The 18,830-nt window shown below is 40.5% G+C and overlaps 1 protein-coding gene across 1 annotated transcript in view; it reads right to left on the reverse strand.

Annotated features, from left to right (window-relative positions):
- Positions 1–18,830, reverse strand: part of LOC131469607 (uncharacterized) — a 218,414-nt gene that overhangs the window by 82,572 nt on the left and 117,012 nt on the right. Inside the window, exon 4 of the mRNA XM_058644753.1 lies at positions 18,421–18,482. The gene's annotated coding sequence lies outside the window, so the exon portion shown is untranslated. The remainder of the gene's footprint in view (positions 1–18,420; positions 18,483–18,830) is intronic.

Below are 18,830 nucleotides of genomic sequence, written 5' to 3' on the forward strand. Positions count from 1 at the left end.
CAAATGTTTTGCTAAATCTGTGACACTTCTGCTCTTGTCTTAAAATGATCCATCCACAGTGTTTTTCTGTAGCTCCAAAGCATTCTTAGCTCCGTCCTCACTGCTTTTTCTAGTGTGGGATATGTTTTCTTACAGCAGTCTTCTCTGTGTGCTTTGACAGTGCATGCCACAAACCAGTCAGGAAGTCTTGCACCAAATTCACTAAACTGAGTCCATTTGCGCATTTCAGCAAATGAAATGTGATTTCTTTCATCTCGACCGTTTGGAGAAAATCAAATATCTCTGCTATTACAAGGGACTTTGGGCTTAGGTGATTTTTTTTATGTGTTAAAAATGCTCTGAAACATCTGTGTAACAGGCTTTTCAGAGGCTACTATGTGTCTGAGAAAGTTATATGTCTAAAAACCCATGAACCCATGAGAAGTGACTAGACATGGACTCTTGTTTGCGTTTCGGTCAAAGCTTGTCGCTAGTTTGTTGAGATTTTAACCATTTAATTAATGAATTAGAGACAGACAGGGAGCTTCAGCTTTCACCCTGTTTCCTGAAGAATAGCAGCGAAACCGCACTCGCACAAGAAAAGGTGTATTTCTTATGGATAGTGCACCTTTAAGTATCTAACAGTATTTGGCTCAGAACCAACGCCAATGCAACGCCTGATCATTCATATACTGTGATCAGTGAGATACGAACCTACAATCATTTCTGCCCCTGGATCAGCACCACTGTGATAGTGATGGTGAAGTCCACACATCTGTGGTGAGTGAGTTGTTCTTTGTAACTTTACCTTTTTTTCCTTTTTGCAGAGCAGTTCATAGTGTTTGACTAAAGTACATCTGTAACTGGCCTTTATATTTGGGGAATTGGGGGTGTAAATAATTTCTTCTGAGTCGACTCGGAGCACTCAAACCTTTACGTGACTGATATTTTTAGTGACAGCTGTGTAGTAGTACAGTATTGTTTTTAGTGTTTTAGTGAGTGAGATAGAGGGTTAGGAGCGGTTGTAATATCACATACCAGGACTCCCTGGAAGAAGAGATCTCATATCACAATGGGACGTTCCTGGCTAAATAAAGGATAAATAAATAAAAACTTCTTGCATTGATAGCAGATACATAGACCGTAAAGTAAAGTTGCAAACGTGTACAAAAAAAATTGGACCCCACATGTTAAGCAGCTGTTTAATGACTAACAGAAGTAAAATGACCTCGAGAATTCAGATGAGATGGAATCCCTTATGTAAATGATGGATTCCTCTGTGTGTGTGTGTGTGTGTGTGTGTGTGTGTGTGTGTGTGTGTGTGTGTGTACTGACCTAGTAAGGGCCAGTAGTCTGCGTGGTGACCAAAACCTGGTCCTAATGAGACAGAACTTCCTTTCTGAGGACCTGGTTAAATTTAGGGCTAAGACTTAAATTGTGGTTACAGGTTAAGGTTAGGGTTTGGCATGAACCAATCATGGTTCGGATGGTTAAGAGGTCAATGTGAGTCCTTAAAAGAATAGCATGTGTGTGTATATATATGTGTTTGCAGATGCATGTTATTGACGGTTGAGTAACTCATTACTCCCTGGAAACCATTAGAAGAGACTGAAACTAAAGCTTTGCCTTAGAGGGATACCTCAACATGTCCGAGCTTGGGGTTGATGGTATTGATGATTCCAGCTAACTGAGCTGCTTCCTCCTGCTTTAGTTCCTACTGAACGCCCAGGTTTGTATGAAGCTCACGTTGCATGCTATTTCTACTTTGCCTGCTCGGTCGTGACAAGAAATCAGTCCCTGGGTGCAGCATGGGAATGTGACCATAGAAAATATGAAAACAAAAAAACTAACTGCTATACTGAGAAACACAGAGAGTCATGTGGAGCTCATAGACTTAATCAGCATTGTGGGAACTCATTTGGCAATGGTTTGAATTTAACAGACATTTGTTTGTATTTAAAACTTACAAACTACAGCTAAATGAAGATATACAAATTGAAGTCTGTCTGACACCTGTGCATTTAACTCTTCTTACTTTAACATTGCAATGTATTAACTTTGCAAAACCTCTTTAACACTAAGAACAAATGAATATTACAATTTCACTCATGGCACAAATTACAGCAAAAGTATAAAAAGTGACTGGACAAAAGGCTAAAGAAAACTCTTGGACACAGTCCTGTGTGTCAGCGCAGGAACAGGAGGTAATATAATATTCACTAAGAAATCCCAGTGATATACAAGAGCTGCAAGTTATTAAGAAGCTAGCAGCTGGTTGCTCACAAGTACCTCTCACAAGACGCACTCAAGAACAAAGTGACAATTGTGAGAGTTGCTCTCTTTCACGAGACTTTAAAAGCATCATTAAACTGATTCGTAACATTAAAGGCCATCATTTGGGTCATAGTGCATTTCCATCAATGCAGTGGTCTGCATGTCAGTGTATCTTTTACTTTACACCGAGACACAATTGGTTCCTTAACACAAAATCCATCCTGTCTGATCATACAATGAATGCATCTGTGAGCTCAGTGATCAAAAAAAACATTTAAACAGAGGGGGCTTGATGGCTAAAGGCACGATTGGTGTCATTTTGCTGAGCTGTTTTTAGCGTTTTTAGCAGGTCACATGCTAAAATATATCACACTGGCATTCTACCCTTGACAGAGCAGAGCGCTACATAATAGGCATACATATACAACTTGACAAGGCATTACATTTCTAATAAATCAAAGAACTGTATGCACCAAATGCAAATTCAAGTCTTTGGACACAAACTTCTGAATCCAAAAGATAAATTATGAAGCGATAAGATTAACAGAAGCATGTCACAAAGGTGACAAAATGTGAAGAATAACGTTATTTACTTGATCTGCTTGGTGATCGAGAGTTGAGTGTATTGACATTGTGGAAAACTGAGCAACCGTGGTGGAGGTTTGTGCTGCATGAGTGCTTTCTTTAGTTGTTTTGTAAAACTATGAAAACTAAAAAAAGACATTGCATGTGTAATATCTAGGGCCTCAGATACCACTGTCCATACACTGTTAACATGTAATTCACCATCTAATACATGCAATCAGTGTTAATATCACTTTTGAGTTGTTTCATAAAAATGAATTATTACCAATGGGCAAATTCATACAGGCAGCACTGAGTTTGTACGTGATCCTTAAAGTGGCGGAAACTGAGTCAATAACGTTGAGTGACAAGACTTGAGAGACTTATATATCATAGTCTCAGTTGCACTCATTCTAATAACTAAAAGAATTGGCACCATTTCAAAAATGTGTATCAGGGTTATTATATTTGTCTTTGAATGCACCGGTCTTGAGCTACAGTCTCACAAAAACGCAGCTTGCATTGTTGTATTACTCACTGCGGTCATCTGGCAGTTCGTAAAATCAAAGCTGCATAAAGACTGTAATTTTGGAGGCATATAATTTACCTGTTTAAGTTTATAGCTTAAGGTTTGCCCTTGGTGTAAAACTATGTATGAGTTAACTTTCTGTTCTGTTAGGGTTAAGGTTGGGGTAAGTGCAGAGCTAGAGGGTAGAGGGGTTATTTTCGTGATCAGCCAACAACTGTGTTCAGGGTTGGGCTTCCTTTTAAATTTACGGTCGACAAGGCTATTGAAAACAACTCAAAAGTAGACGTACACTTACACATGGCCGAAAAATAACCCCATAAAGGCCAATTTTAAAGATGTAAATAAAACAACTCTCGCTCACAGAAAGAACATCCATAATCATCATGGTCTTGTATTTCTGCAGGAATTCAGCAAAACATTATCTTTTTACAATGTATTTGCTTTAAATGGAGGCCTGCAAGTTACATTAATGTAAAATCACTAAAGATGGAATTTGTAAAGGAAAAACGTTAGAATAAAATGCTTGTTTTGTAACCATCAACAGTTACTCTTTAACTAAATACTCTGGGAAGGAAAGAAGTCTTCCCCAAACTTTCCTCAAATGAAGTTAGGCTTGAAATATTTTGAATAGTCGGAATGTTTAAGAAATCCGCTGATAAGTTCTTGATGATGCAATGTTTTCATCATTGTAAAGCTCAAAAAAATTTAAAAAAAAATGCTACATTTGCTACATGCTCCACAATGTAATCTAGGTCAGAACTCACACCCCACATGTGTCTGTCACTAGGAAACATTAGAGTGGAGTGTCAGCCTGCATGTCCAGTCATGAAACTGTTCCTTCCCCTCAGGCCCGCATGCTTTGTGACCCTCAGGATCACTCTGAACTGCCAATCACCCAACAATGCAAGGAGACTTAGTGAGCTTGGCAAAAAAACACACTATCAAAACTGGCTCACACCAAACCTGTAAGGTGTTTTGTGACAGCATCAGGAGACATGAATATAAAGGGCCTTCTCTGGAGGAAGGGTAAAGACTAAATACTACAGATGAAATGTTGGAATGACAGATGCTTGAACGGCAATCATAGACGTCAAAAAGAACAATGGGGAAGGATTAGAAATATAAACTCCAACCAAATCCATTTACAAAGGCCTAATGATAGCTGCAGGTAGAGAGCTGCAGAGTCCCATTTTCACTCTGGCTGAATCAATGTATGAGGATTTACAACTAATTACACAGACCACTATAATTTTAATAAAATGCAATGCCAACTTGGTTATAGTAAGGGCTGTCAATCGGAACAAAAATGTTAAGTCATTTATCAAAGTATTTGGTGTAAGTTATTGTAAATTTTTTTCATTTAGCTACTGAAGCTTTTAATAACTGATTTTCAAATGTAGAATTAACACAAAAGAATTAGATTAGAAATTCAGACTTTGGTCACCTCCCACCTCGACTACTGCAACGCCCTGCAAACAGGGCTCCCGACCTGTGCTGTGAAACTACTACAGATGGTCCAGAACGCGGCGGCGCATCAGGTCTTCGATCAGAACTAAAAGGGCACATGTCACCCCTCTGTTCATTGAGCTCCACTGGCTACCCTTAGCCACCTGCATCAAATTCAAATCACTGCTGCTAGCCGACTAAGTGCTTCATGGGTCTGCTCCCACCAACTAAAATGCTCTCATAAAGGCTTAGGTTACCCCTCGACTACTGCGTTCAAAGGATTGACGCATGGCGGTGCCAACACCCCACATAGACAATCCAGAATCCAGTACCCTTTGGTACTCTGCTGCCTCCATCATTAACTTCAAATGTGTTATCTTGTAACTTAGGTGTTTGAAATCCTTTGTCCGGCTTTACCGAAGTGATTCAAACTTGCCAAACAAGGCTGCAGCTCCTGCGTCTCTGCAAGTGTAAAACACTGGTTTTCTCTATGGACTTTGGACAAGAGAGTGAACTGTGTTCAAACTTCAAATTCCACTTAGTACAAGCTGCACAACAGTGATATAAAGGGATGAACACCTTTGGAAGATATTGTAAAATCTGTTTTTGCTTCTGTCTCTGCTGGCAGCCGTGGTATCAGTGAGAGCACGGGAATGTCAGCACACTTGGTGAGGTCATAGCTGATTATGAAAGAACTGGAATTATCCCTTTAATTTGCATTGTGTGCTCAAACAGTATAACATGGCCAGGTGTATTTAAAGAACAATGTCTGCTACTTGGTTCTTTCAATATTTAAATCAAACTCAGGTTAAAGCAGAGATACGATGCTTTAATAAAGTATCTCTTTGTTTCTGGACTTATTCTAAGTCCAGAACCTTGAGAACAAAAATATCCAGCCATGACTGCGTAAATCTGTTAACAGTATAAATCTGGAACCATTAACAAAACGTGTGCTCACACCGAGTCCTACAAAGAATAATTTGAATTGGAGAGAATGGTGACTCACTCACACCTGCACTTGCACAACATTACTTTATTCACACCACTTAACGATTCTTTTTTTAAATGATTTAAACATTTGACCTAATCCACCCATGAACCATTACATTATCACATTATCATCTGACCCAGAATTGCCACCACAGAAATGAATTACTTTCCATTCTTCCTCCCTGCCCCTTCCTGTTTTTCTACCAAACACATTTTTCCACAGGCCCCAGTCACTCACCATTTCCTCCCTGAATCACTCACACACTGCCTTATCCTTTGGGACTATTCAAAAGCTTAGACACTCTTACTATCTAAGGACTGATGCCCTCATTTCTTCAAACTGTGTCTACCAATTCTCCCAAGTGAGCCTCCACTTGAGTCGCATAGTACCCGTCTGCCCGTTCTCTCTGCTGATGCATGCACCGCCCTGTGTCAAGGTTTTGTTTCCTTAATTTTGATCTATCTCCTCTTTGAAGAGGAGGTCCAGGTCTGGGGCGAACGATGGCTTCTCGTTTATGTGAACATGTCATTTGTCTCCAGAAGATGCTTTTATCTTAGCAGCAGAAGCTTTCTTTCCAATGCATTATAGTGTGGTTGCATAGAGTTGGAGTGTGTATTCTATACGTCTGTGTTTGCATAGGCACAGGTTTTTACTTTATATTCAAAGTTTGGATGTCCATTCGAACTTGGAGGGAAAGTTCAAATTCAAACCTGATTGAGTTCAATATATACAGCCTAGAGGTGTATCTGACCATCTGTACCATTTGTGAACATCTTAGTCCGACTGAAATTGTACGAAGTCAAATTTCTCAACTCTGAATAACACACAGATTAAGCAGTTGCGAGTCCAACTGCTTTTGCATGTATACGTTCGCTCGGACCTAAATTGGCCTCGGCAAAGCGCCCATATTCCACAGATGCCACCCTCTGGTGCTTGAAAACTGGCAAAGTCCAGACCAACATGTTACTTGAACTGAGAAGGAGACCGAGTTTGTGCTCTATCAGCTCAAAGAATGGATGTTAGGAAGACTTTGAATGGTGCTCGAAAACTAACTAGGTACCAGTGTAAGTGGTTTTTGTCTGTGATGTCATAGATCAACTGGAAAATGCAGAATACTAACAAGCTGAAAAGGGGGCGTATTGCTACCTCGCCTAGCGGAGGTGGATACCCTTCATTCAGTAATTTGACTCCCCACTAGTACTTGTATACTGGGACAAGGACAGTGGTGTAATTAAATGGTACATGGTACTTAACTGTGAGTCCAAATGTATATATTGTGTTAGTGTAAAAAACAGAGGAAACAGAAAAGCTAAACGTCCTCCAGAAGCAGACCGTGTGTGGAAGCTTTCAGGTTCCGAATATCCTTGAACGAATAGAGCGTTATGTAATATTCTTACATTCGTTCAACTTCATTTTTGGAAAAAGTGACAGTCCAAGTGTGTTTTAATGTCAGTTTATCTTTATTTAATCTACGTCATCCGAGCGAGCAACAGCGAGGCCCTGAGAGCAAGGAGCCTTAATCCATCCGAGTGGTTCACATTTTATGGCTTGTCCCCTGTTACCCCACCTGAAACACATCCATTACATCTCCTCCCTGCGTCCATTTGCTTCATCCTGGCAACAAATCTATGATATTATTTTCACAAGTCGTAAATCACATGGCCCTGTTCGGAGTGGGCTCAAAGTGTTATTTATGTTTATCACACAGATCAGGTGAGGGATTTTGTTTTGGTTTTTCAAAAATGGAAAGGAAAAAAAAAAAGACTTATGAAATGACAGGCACACAGTGGTAATGAGGTAATGGGAAATTCTGTATCTGGACCCAAACAGAGCGTGTAGAGAACCTGAGGATCTCGAGGGATGATTCATTTGGTGTTCAGAGATCCAGCTGAACAGAAATGGGGAAAATTCCCAGCTGAAGAAAACGTCCTGCAACTCCTACAACAAAAATGATCATCTACAAAAAAAGAAACACTGCATGTGACTTGCTTGTGCATAAAGCACTTAAAAACAACCCAGTTTTACTGCAGAGACCTAATAGCCTGGGTGGGATAATAAAGTTGACGGATTTGATGAGTGGGGAGAGGGGTTTTTCACGATAGGACCAGAGCATGGCTATAAGCCTCAGGGAAAGCATGGAACCAGGCTGAAAAGTGTCCTCACTGCCTCTGACGTCCTTTTGTGGCTTCAAAACCTCATGTCTTTGGCCTCCAGTCACTCTCTATTTATGCAAGAAAATAAAGAAGAGAACACTGCCCCTCCTATATCTGTAAACTGCAATTAAGCTAAATTCCAAGTTTATTTCAAAATGCCGTCCTTGCTCCAGACCATGTGAGAGACTTTGGTCTAAAATTATCACACTTTTGGTCAGAAGGCCAAGACGAAGCCAGCACTAGGACTGTATTCACACAGGCCACATGATCACAAAGATGCTGAAGCCATTGTAATAATCAGTTGGATGGCCATAATTCAGAAATACCTCATCTAAACCTTCTTCCTGACAACCTTTAGACAAGGTAATGGGTGCATTTGTGAAGACAGGAGGACAAAATATGGGGGAAAATATGTCTCGGTTGTCAAAGGAATCAAAATATTTCACAGAGTACACATTTTCTTTTGGCTTTTAACAAGTTAAAAATATAAATGATGAAGAAAACAGACGTGCGATGAGGAGGCAACTTAACAATGTTTTGTTTCCATGAAATGAGTTATTCCTATTGTTTTATAATCACTCGACCTCCTGAAAGCCAAAAGGACTCATGCAGTGAGGCATCATGTCGGGTTAACTGTTTTATGTTAGTGTGTCTAACCAAAGGTCTGCCGCTTAAAAACAAACACAAAGCAGCCCACGCACCCCAGCAAATCTCTCTCCCTCTCCCCCTCTCCCCCCTCTCTCTCTCTCTCTCTCTCTCGCTCTCTCTTGCTCCGTCTGTCTCTCCATCATGTGTTTACACGTCTGTAGAGTAAGTGACAAGGCTGTAATCGGAAGTCTACAACCGTGTCATTTGGAAGACTGTTGTCTTTTCCTGGGAGCGTGGTGGTCAACAGAGAAAAACAAGATTTACATCGTCCAGGGAGGAGCAAAGTGTCAACCATGCATTATCCTCTATTGGCTGTGGTCAGGGATGGGCGTTAACATGTGGTAGAGGTAGACAGAAGATATCGGCAAATTTTCACCAAAGGGAGAATTTCTTTTTTTATATCCAAACTGGGGAAATCTCATACCCTGGGAATGCATGCTAAATAAGAAACATCTGCCAAACCAGTCCAGATGAGGGCTGCACTCTGTGTTGCACTGTTTCTGGAATCGCCAAATTATTACTCTGTGAGTTTCTAGTTGTTGTAAGCTTTAGATTAGACCAGGTGTGCGTGCGTCAGTCTTTGTTTGGAAGAGAACAATGCCACCTATAAACAAATATGGAATAAAAGAAGATTTATAAGATGTCAATAAGTGGTCTTGGAGAATGAAATAAGGCATTTCTGAGGGTATTTTGAGAGCTTTGAGAGACTTTTGTTTTTCCTCTGTGATAGCCTTTGATATTGGAGCAGTTTTCCATTTTCAGCTGGATATCAAAAATAACAAGCGTGTAATTAAACTTCCTCTATAAGGCTTTTATTACAGTTGTATTTATTTATCCTCAATGTTTACTGTTTATTCTCTCGAAAACTATGAGAGGTTTACCACCACAGGCCTCCAGTCACCTCCTGGAAAGAATTATATAGTTTGGGGTGACGTATCTTTGTCATTGTGTTTGCCTAGTTCTGGTTAACAGAGAGGAAAAGGCTTCATTCAACCGCCTGATTGGAAACGGTTCACCTTTTGTCTTTTGTTTGCAGTCAATGTGTGCAAATGAGAGGCACAGAAATGTGGAGTGAAACCAAATAAATGCGAGTCGTCTGAAGAGAAGAGAAAGAAACACCACTGATTAGACGTGCTTCCATCACAGCTTGAAAATAATGAACTAGCCGGTACATAAGAAAGTACGCCCATAATTCAACTGAAAGGCTGTCTAATGATCACGACTCTGGCACTGGCAACACCTTCCTACGCAGCTAAGAAACCACTTGATGTGAGATACTTTGATTTTATTTTAATAAGCTGCAGATAACATATTAAGTTGATCGCTCAAGATCTCTATTGTCTTTGCAAGCATAAACAGTCACATGCCCCAGAAGTGAAATGCACTTTTTTTGCAGATAATCCAGCCGGACAGACACGTTAACACGTTCAAAGCTCTGTCAGTTCACATGTGGCCTCAACCTGAACAGAGTTAGAGAATAAAAGGAAAAGACCCCAAGAAGAACAGAGGAAAGGGAAAAAAGGGAGGACTGTGAGTAATGTATTGATGTTTGTTGTGTCTGTAAGAACTTGAAAGGTTGCTTGTTTTTTTGTGTGTGTGTTTTTTTCCTACTCATCAACCCCAGCAGACTCTGAGTTTGTCAATGCCTGCTGACCTAGACTGGTCATCACACCCCGTTCATTCCCATGACTCACACTGCTGAATCACCATCCAACCCCCAAGAGACATGTCAAGCTCTTGTTCATCAAGCAGAAACAGTCAATGGGGAGTCATTCGCATAGATTTAGAAACCAGGGCAATAATAAACATGTGCATACACAGACATTATCTCACACTGACTGCTTAAAAGTAGCCACAAAAAATGTACCTCCTAAACAAAAGCATGGGTCCACCTGTATTCACCAACAGCAACACATGAGTTCACAGTACACACTGGAATCAGCAAGCTTATGACCATGCTCTTTAAATAGAATTCAGGTTTGTCACTAAACATCTGCACACTTGGGGAGGCCAGAAAAGGGGAACTTAGTTTTAAAAAGGCATTCTTTTGTACAGAACTAAATCTCATTAATGACTGTAGACAATCTAAAACAGTCATCCCCCGAGACTGGGTCGAGACTCACAGCTGCTTTACAGAGGCTTTCTTTTTTTTTCTGTGCTACACATTTGCCAATACATTTCCAGAATTTGGTCCAGTTTTAAATGCATGAGAATTAGTAATGACGGTGAGACTGGAAAATTCAGCAAGCGTATCAGATAGGATATTATTTTCTGTCTGACAGATTGCAGTTTTCATATCTTACTACTTTTATTTTGTTTTGTTTTCCACTAACTCTCGTATTGCGCTGACTTTTGATTTAAATGATATGAATTCTCTGTTGTAAATAATGGCTTTCTCTAACTATGCCCTGTATCTTCTTATCCTATATGCACTGACCAGAATCCAGAAGTCCTAGGACTGTGTAGACTTCACCTGGCAATAAACCTGTTTCTGATTATTGTCGGTTTATGCATCAGGTTTATGTCAAAGACCACAAGGACACGGATGCGGATGTAAAATATAGTGAATAGTCACAAGGGGTCTACTCTGCTAGTTGCAAAAAGAAGTAATTTTGACTGGGAGTTTATAGGAAAATGAGCCTAATTCTCACAATTCATTACTTCAGTAAAACATTTTCCTGAGGAGTTAATGGTCTTAATAACAAGTTTAAGCTTTTCTTCAACAGTACATGAAGTTAATGTTGTAAATAACGTTCCCTTTCAGAGGAGGAAAATATGTGTTTGACAGCTGGTATTGTCCAATAGGAGCCTGGTTGCAGGAAACGCGTCAACATTGACAGAATCGTGATTCCGGCGGCTTCATAATGGAAGTTCGGATTCTTTTGGGACAACGCCACAACCGGTTTCACTTAGTTTGAACAACAAGATTCTGCTTCAATACACAAACTGGTTCTTGTAGAAACATGGCAGCACAACATGGCAGTCTCTGTCTTTGTTTCAAACACTTTTTAAGAAGCATTAATTAATCAATCAATCAATCAATCAATACTCACATCAATTAATCAAAAAAAATGTATTGATTTAATTGTTATATTGTTGAAATATTGTTATTAATTGTTTGAAAATGCACTTGTTCACTGCGCTCCCTGACTTCTTCTTTGCACTGTTTTTTTGTTTGCGACTGTAACCATGGGCGGGCCTTAGGACGCTGCCTGCTGATTGGCTACTGATTTTTGGACCAGAAGTAGTCACAGGCTTGGAGTCGCCGTCTGTCTGGAACTTAAGTATTTAACGTTTGTCAGATTATAAACATTAGATAATTACAATTATTTTGTCGGATGTCGACGGAGGGGAAACTTGGGGTTTCAAAACCTACGATTTCCAGACGGAACAGGCAGCGTCCTAAGGCCCGCCCATGGTCAGAATCACAAGCAAAAAACACAGTACATAGAACAAATCAGGGGAGCGCAAAGAACAAGTGTACTTTCAAACAATAAAATAGAATATTTTTGAATAATTAAATCGCTATTTTGCTTCTTAAAATGTGCTTCACAAATATAAGTACATTAAAAAGGGCTTATTTTTAGGCCACGATAACTGAAGTAATAAAAAGTAAGTAAAAGTAACACTGGGCATTTACATTTTATGTGTTAACATTGTAATTAATTCATGTATAAACTAAAGCTGTGATTCATTTATCAACATGTACGTCTTGGAAATGTCTGATTTAGCGCTTCAAAATAATATTAGGTCTAAAAAAACTGACAGAAACATGATGTTTGCACAAATTAGCTCCTGCCATGATTTAGTGTCGAGGATTGGGATGCGATAGTTTGTCATTTTTAAAAAGTGGGTCCCCACATCAAAGATTTGTGAACCACATATATAAACCGCTCCGCAATAAACCAGTGAAAAGCAATGAAACATTGTAATTATTTAATTTCATACTCTCTGAAATCATGTGCTGACTGATCATGGATAAAAAACTAGACTGTTCCCATCATAAAAACTGGATTTACTCTGTGTAGGAGAGTCGAACACATTCTCAGAATTATAACTCATATGCAGTAAAACAGTAAAAATATGTCCATGGTTGAAAGGTGACCTCAAAAACATCTGCACCACATATTGTATCACATACCAGTGATTCCATAAGTATCATATCATAACCGTCTTTGCAATAAAGGTGAAACCATGCACATGTACAGTGTGGTATGTCATTTTGATATCACACTTGTGTGACTGCACACACAGACTTCAACATTTGCAACAAACGCCCATGAACCTCCTGCTCTGGGACCGCCGCAGCATGTTAGAGTGTGAAGGTAAACATTTCTCAGTGAATTCAGCGGGGGAATGCCCTGCTGGAGTGCAGCAGCAGTGTGAAGGCCAAAGTGCTGTGCTCTATCTAAACAGTCCACACGATTACTGGGGGGACTCTCAGAGTTCAGGGCTGAGCGCCATGATGTGCTCGAGGAGAAAATAATGTATAGATTGGCAGAGCGTGAAACAGCTGCATACGTTTTTCAGTCACAATGCACAGGAACATTTGGATAATGACTCTATTCAGAGGAGTATAATTACTCTTCCTTATCTTGTCTGTTTTGCTTGATTTATGATCGTGCAAAGCACAACAGTCACTCTCATCACGAAGACCATGAACTGAACTCATATTTCATGTTTTGGAGAGATGCGATGCCAATATCGTGTGTTTTTTTTCCCGCCTTAAAAGGATTATGTGGCCTAAAGCCTCTTTGACAGCAAACCCTCTGACATGTCACAGCAGCACAAGCACAGTTGTAACTGCATAATATTAAAGTGGCTCTGCTTTATGTGGGTGTGTTTGGGCCTTGAGTCTATCCATGCTGGCTGGGCCACTATAATGGAAAAGCAACATCATTGATGTTATTAGTTTCCCCGGTGCTTTTCCCCAAAATGTCTGCTGCAATAAAGGCCTTTGACTGAAATGTCATATTTCATATTGATTCCACATGGAAGCAGTTGAACTGGATGCTTTAAGTAGTTAACTCATTGAAGTATGTCCATGTATCACTGTTCAGAGATTTACAACAAATTCTACAGCTACGTCACTGTCACACAGGCCTGTCCCCATTGTTATGTTACAAGATTTCTACTGAAGTAATCAGACAGATTTGATTTGATCTGGTTTTATCTGATCGTATCTAGCTGTCTGGTTTCTAGCAAAAGTTTAATTTAATGTAATCAGTTTGAATTGGTTTTCAGTTTTATTTCGCTATTGTAATTTTTGGTTTGATTGATTAACTGTTTGTTTTTGCAACGTGAGGCACTTTGAACACATCTCGATAAGAGACCTGTATAAATAAAGATTATTATCAGTGTGATTGTTGTACAGTGTAGGATGTTCTGCATTCTATTATCCCACATCCAAAAGAAAGAAAAAGAAAAAAACCACTATGGTTATGATACCACACCTCATTTATTTACAGAGCACACCAGTGTAGAAACATGCAGGACGTGGTCCCAGTGGGAAAGGCAACACAAATCACCATTTAAGGTCAGAGTTAAGATAAACTTCTCGTCATCTCCCAATGAACATGAGAATCAGCGCAGATGTCCAGCGGAATATGTATGTATATGTATGTATATGTGTGTATATGTATGTATATGTATGTATATGTGTGTATATGTGTGTATATGTGTGTATATGTGTGTATATGTGTGTATATGTATGTATATGTGTGTATATGTGTGTATATGTGTGTATATGAGTGTATATGAGTGTATGTGAGTGTATGTGCATATGCAGGCATACAAAGCTGTATAAACAAAGCCACATGTGTGTTCCATGGCTGCACTTATGTCCACATGCATTTGAACGTATGTCGTGGTGTTAAGGATAAAGTCATTGGCTATTAACCTTAACGGCTTATGGCTTTTATAGCCAACTCGTGTCTACTTGTGATTTGTCATCAGAGGCTCATGGTTTATGGGCGAGCAGCTCACTTCGAGAATGACCTTCCTCTGCTCACATGTGACCCCTCAGATTTATATTGTTTCCTCTTACAACCCTCCATGTAAAAACCACTTGTATGGGCAACTGTTAAAGGATTGCTGGGAAAAAAAATAGTTGATTGCTGAGTTTGAACCACAGGTTATTTATATATTACAACTCTCTGTCCTCCTGAACTCCTTTAATCCATCACAAGAGCACAGACAGATGCACTAACTGACAGATGACTGGAGGCAATCTCTCCATCCATGAAACCCTCAGACATTGACACACTTTTTATTGTGTTTACTCTTGAACTTTTTTGGAATTTGTTCCCGTTTTTAGGTTTCTTTGCAGCTCAGGATATTGTTGCCAGCAATCATAAAGGGACCTGTAAGCAGAGCAGGTGTAAGGGAAGAGCCAATTGGAGTGTCCTCTTTGTCTTTGAAGTGTGGTGTGATACGTCAGAGTTTCCTGGCACTATAAGGATTTAGTAGTGAGGCTGCCACTAGAGGCCAGAGGAGGAGGTAAAGAATTGAACTCTCTCTTAACTCACTTGATTTACATTGGGCTGAAAAGTTATTATTGAATAATTGATTGAAAACCATCTACTTAACAAAAAAAGAATCATATACTGTATAATCAGCACATTTTAGAGGTGTGGGCTGTTATATTTTTTAAACCTTTGCAGAGTGTGCCTTGCTTTCACTCATCATGCTAAGCTAAGCTAATCCCCTCTCAGCTGTGACTCCATACTTATCGTAGAAGTGCGAGTGGTGTCAGTCCTCTAATCCAACTCTAGAGGGTCCTGGCACGTTTCCCAAAAGGATCAAGCAAATATTTGGTTATGATTGACGGTGAAAAAGCTTCACACACTTGTTGACATGAGTTAGGAAGTGAATTGGGATCATTGAAGATAAATAATGACCATGCACCCACTGCAAAGTCCTCACCCTCACCAACATATTCTAGTGTCATATTCTATGTGCAGCGTCTTGACTCAGACTCCAGCCATCACAAAAGCAAACTATGCAAAACAGTGGTACAAAGAAAGAGGAGGGGGCTTAAAGTATTGATTGAACAAATAAAGCAGGATGAAAGAAAACTGTTTTGTCACTTCCTCACTGGGTAAATAAACAACCATACCAGATGTCCTGACTCCTCATTCACTCTGCCAGTTCTGCAGCCCCACCCTCCCTCTGTTCTCTCATCCAGAGCAGAGAGCAGAACCTGTGTAATCTGCTTTTCTCAGTCAAACACAGCATCAAAAACAAATCACCATGAGCTGAATTGAATCACACATAGCAGGATGTTCTATAGACAAAAAGACAGCAAATCTCACAGCTTCCCCAACGACTCGCTCCACCAATGCGTTCAACCAAAAACGTCAACCAAGCAAAGCTGAATATGTTTGACTCATGACAAACGGTTACCGTTAACCTCCATATCTACCACCAATGACTCACCACTGTCTGGAGAGTTGCAGGCTTTTAATGGTTTGCAGGTGTATTTTAAATCAGCATAATACAGTCATGACCCTTTAGCTGTGTTAGCACCTAATGTAGACCAACTAAGCCAGATGCACAGACCGCTGATGCCACACTCAATATTCTCTCTGGAAACCTTCACACGTGTGCGCACACACACACACACATCTCTCATGTTACCTTTGATTCAGACGGTCTCATGTCCTCGCCTTACGATGAATATTCACGCCACTGCAGGTCTGTTTCCGTGTGTTTCTGCTCCTGAGCAAAAACAGACTGGTGTCTAAACAGTTCCAGGAGGGGTTTTGCTGATGTTTTCTGACCACTTATGTTCTCCTGAAGCTCCCTGACACCTTTTAGCTGTTCTGGATACTTCTGCTTGTCACATGCACAGGCAGACAGGCCTCGCGGCACACACATCTGTCGGCCCCCTCGAGGGCCCGAGCTGCATCTCGTGAGCTTTGAGGCTCTCAGTCCAGATTACACAAACACTCAAGTCCACAAACCCAGACTCCGGCCCTCTGGCTATGCTTTGGTTAACCTCTCTATCACGCTCGAGCCTCTAGGTCCGTCTGTTGTCCAGACACAAACACACAACCCACACAGCCAAAATCATGAACACGAGTAAAAACCAGACGGTGCTAGCGCTCCAGCCAGGAACAGACCGGAGCAAAAATACTGATGTTTTCTATTTGTCACTCATCAGTTGCTTGATGTCACTGTACATCCAGCTCTGCACTAAACATTCCATGAGGACATAAGTGGATATCCATGCATCTAAACAGGTGTGTGACTGCTTTACTCTGAGCTTGCCAACAGCTGAGCTCTCATTGTGAGCCAGTGAGCCAGGAAGAGAACTTGTGTCTGTCAGACAAATAACAAAACAGATGAATCTCTGGGGGCAAATCAGAAAGAAAAGTTATTTCCTGAACAAACTCACACACACACACACACACACATATATAGTTATCCAGTTCCAAGGAAAATGTCTATGTCTATAAATATTTGCCCAAGATGTTTATACATACTAAACAAAAAAATGCGTTAGAAAAGTCACTTTTTCTATGAATGAGCAACAGTTTGGCAGGACTGTCTAATTACTGAATGCAGGACATCTTTTATCGTCCTCTCCAAGTGTCTGACTCACAAGCAACGGTAAAAGCTCGGAAGTGAGGGAGAAAACCTGGTGAGAGAAGGTCAAACCAAAGATAGTGCACGAATAATTGCACACAAATGGAGACAAATAGAGAGACGGGGGTAATGTGCTCATTCGAACAGTATGCTTTCCATGCGCACAAAAACATAACGCATGCTACACTGTTGCTATCAAACAGATGTGCATTTGCCTATCAGATGTGGTTTTTAGAAATCATTTTCCTCTTATCCAGTCTGTCAGACATGTGGTCCAAGGTTTGAACGGCCTCCAGAACCTGCATGAAGTCTGGAGGGCAGCTCCCAGAAAACAAAGGACTTTTCAGAATTATGAGGGAGAAGAGTCGGCACTGATTGACACTTGGCAATGAATGAATACATCATGCTATCGGCTGCAGAGGCCCGAAGCCCTTTAATTCAATTGAAAAAATGTTTTCACTGGTTGTTTAAAAGTCACGTTTCCTTGGACAACTGTCTTGTCGATTTCACCACTCCAATCATACCCAAACCGCAGTGATCCTTATTTCAATATCAACAAGGAAGTAAATAATCATTTCAAGACAGCTGATCTTTAGTGCAGATGTAACGTAGCCAGTTGTTTCATGCCTCAGTGGCTTCTCTCTAACTTCTTCTTACAGGAGTTCTTTTGTCTCTCATTCCTAAATACCCGTGTGGAGCCTCTTTGATTTCCGCCGCTTCATCAGCTGTGTTGATTAGCCATTAAGTCAAAGAGTCTAGACTACTGTAGACTGGGATGAGAGTGCATACACACCCCACACTAATGTGTAATCATGCATGTATTGTGCCCTGAGCAGCTACACAGAGAGTGTTCTGACTGGGTGACTGTGGTTATTCCACCACTGTGTGTCATTACAGAAAAGATAATACCTCCATGCACACCCACCATAGGTATCTGTGTACATGAACACATGCATGCATTGTAAATGTACATTAAAACACAAGTGTGCATTCACACTTGAGCTCAACCATTTCATTGAGGAACGAGGTTTGAACTGATCTCATGCAGCCGTGCAGACCAACCAACACTTTTTTTTTTCTAAACTTGAGAGGACACTCCCAGCCATCAATCCTGATCTTAAACACACATACAGTCTTGCCCTTACATTAACCCCGTGGTTCCCATACATTTTCTGCAGCCTCACCCTACACACTTTAGTTAATATTTTGAGACACCCAACACAGTGTGGTCTCTCATCGTCACTTACCAGGTCCATGTGTGTGTGTGTGCGGCGCTCACAGGCGGCGGTTCAACAATGAAACCTTTTTTCTAAAGGGGACAAAAGAAAAGAGAGCCAGATTTAAGATGAAGGACACAGCATCCACATAATGTACAGCATTTCTATTCACACAAACCAAATGATGTGGTTTTACCCATAAGTCGTTCACAGATGTCTGTGACACTGTTGTGTGTGTGTGTGTGTGTGAACGTACAAACCTATCTTTGTGAGGACACTTTGACCTTGTGGGGACATTTTGTCGGGGCCCCTTTAAAGTGCCTTTTAAAGGGGTTAAGACCTGGTTTTAGGGTTGGGTTAGGCACTTAGTTGTGATGGATAAGGTTAGGATAAGGGACTAGGGAATGTATTTTGTCTATGAGGCGTCCTTTACTTAGATA

This window comes from Solea solea, chromosome 12 (genome assembly GCF_958295425.1).
Source record: "Solea solea chromosome 12, fSolSol10.1, whole genome shotgun sequence".
Taxonomy (NCBI): Eukaryota; Metazoa; Chordata; class Actinopteri; order Pleuronectiformes; family Soleidae; genus Solea; species Solea solea.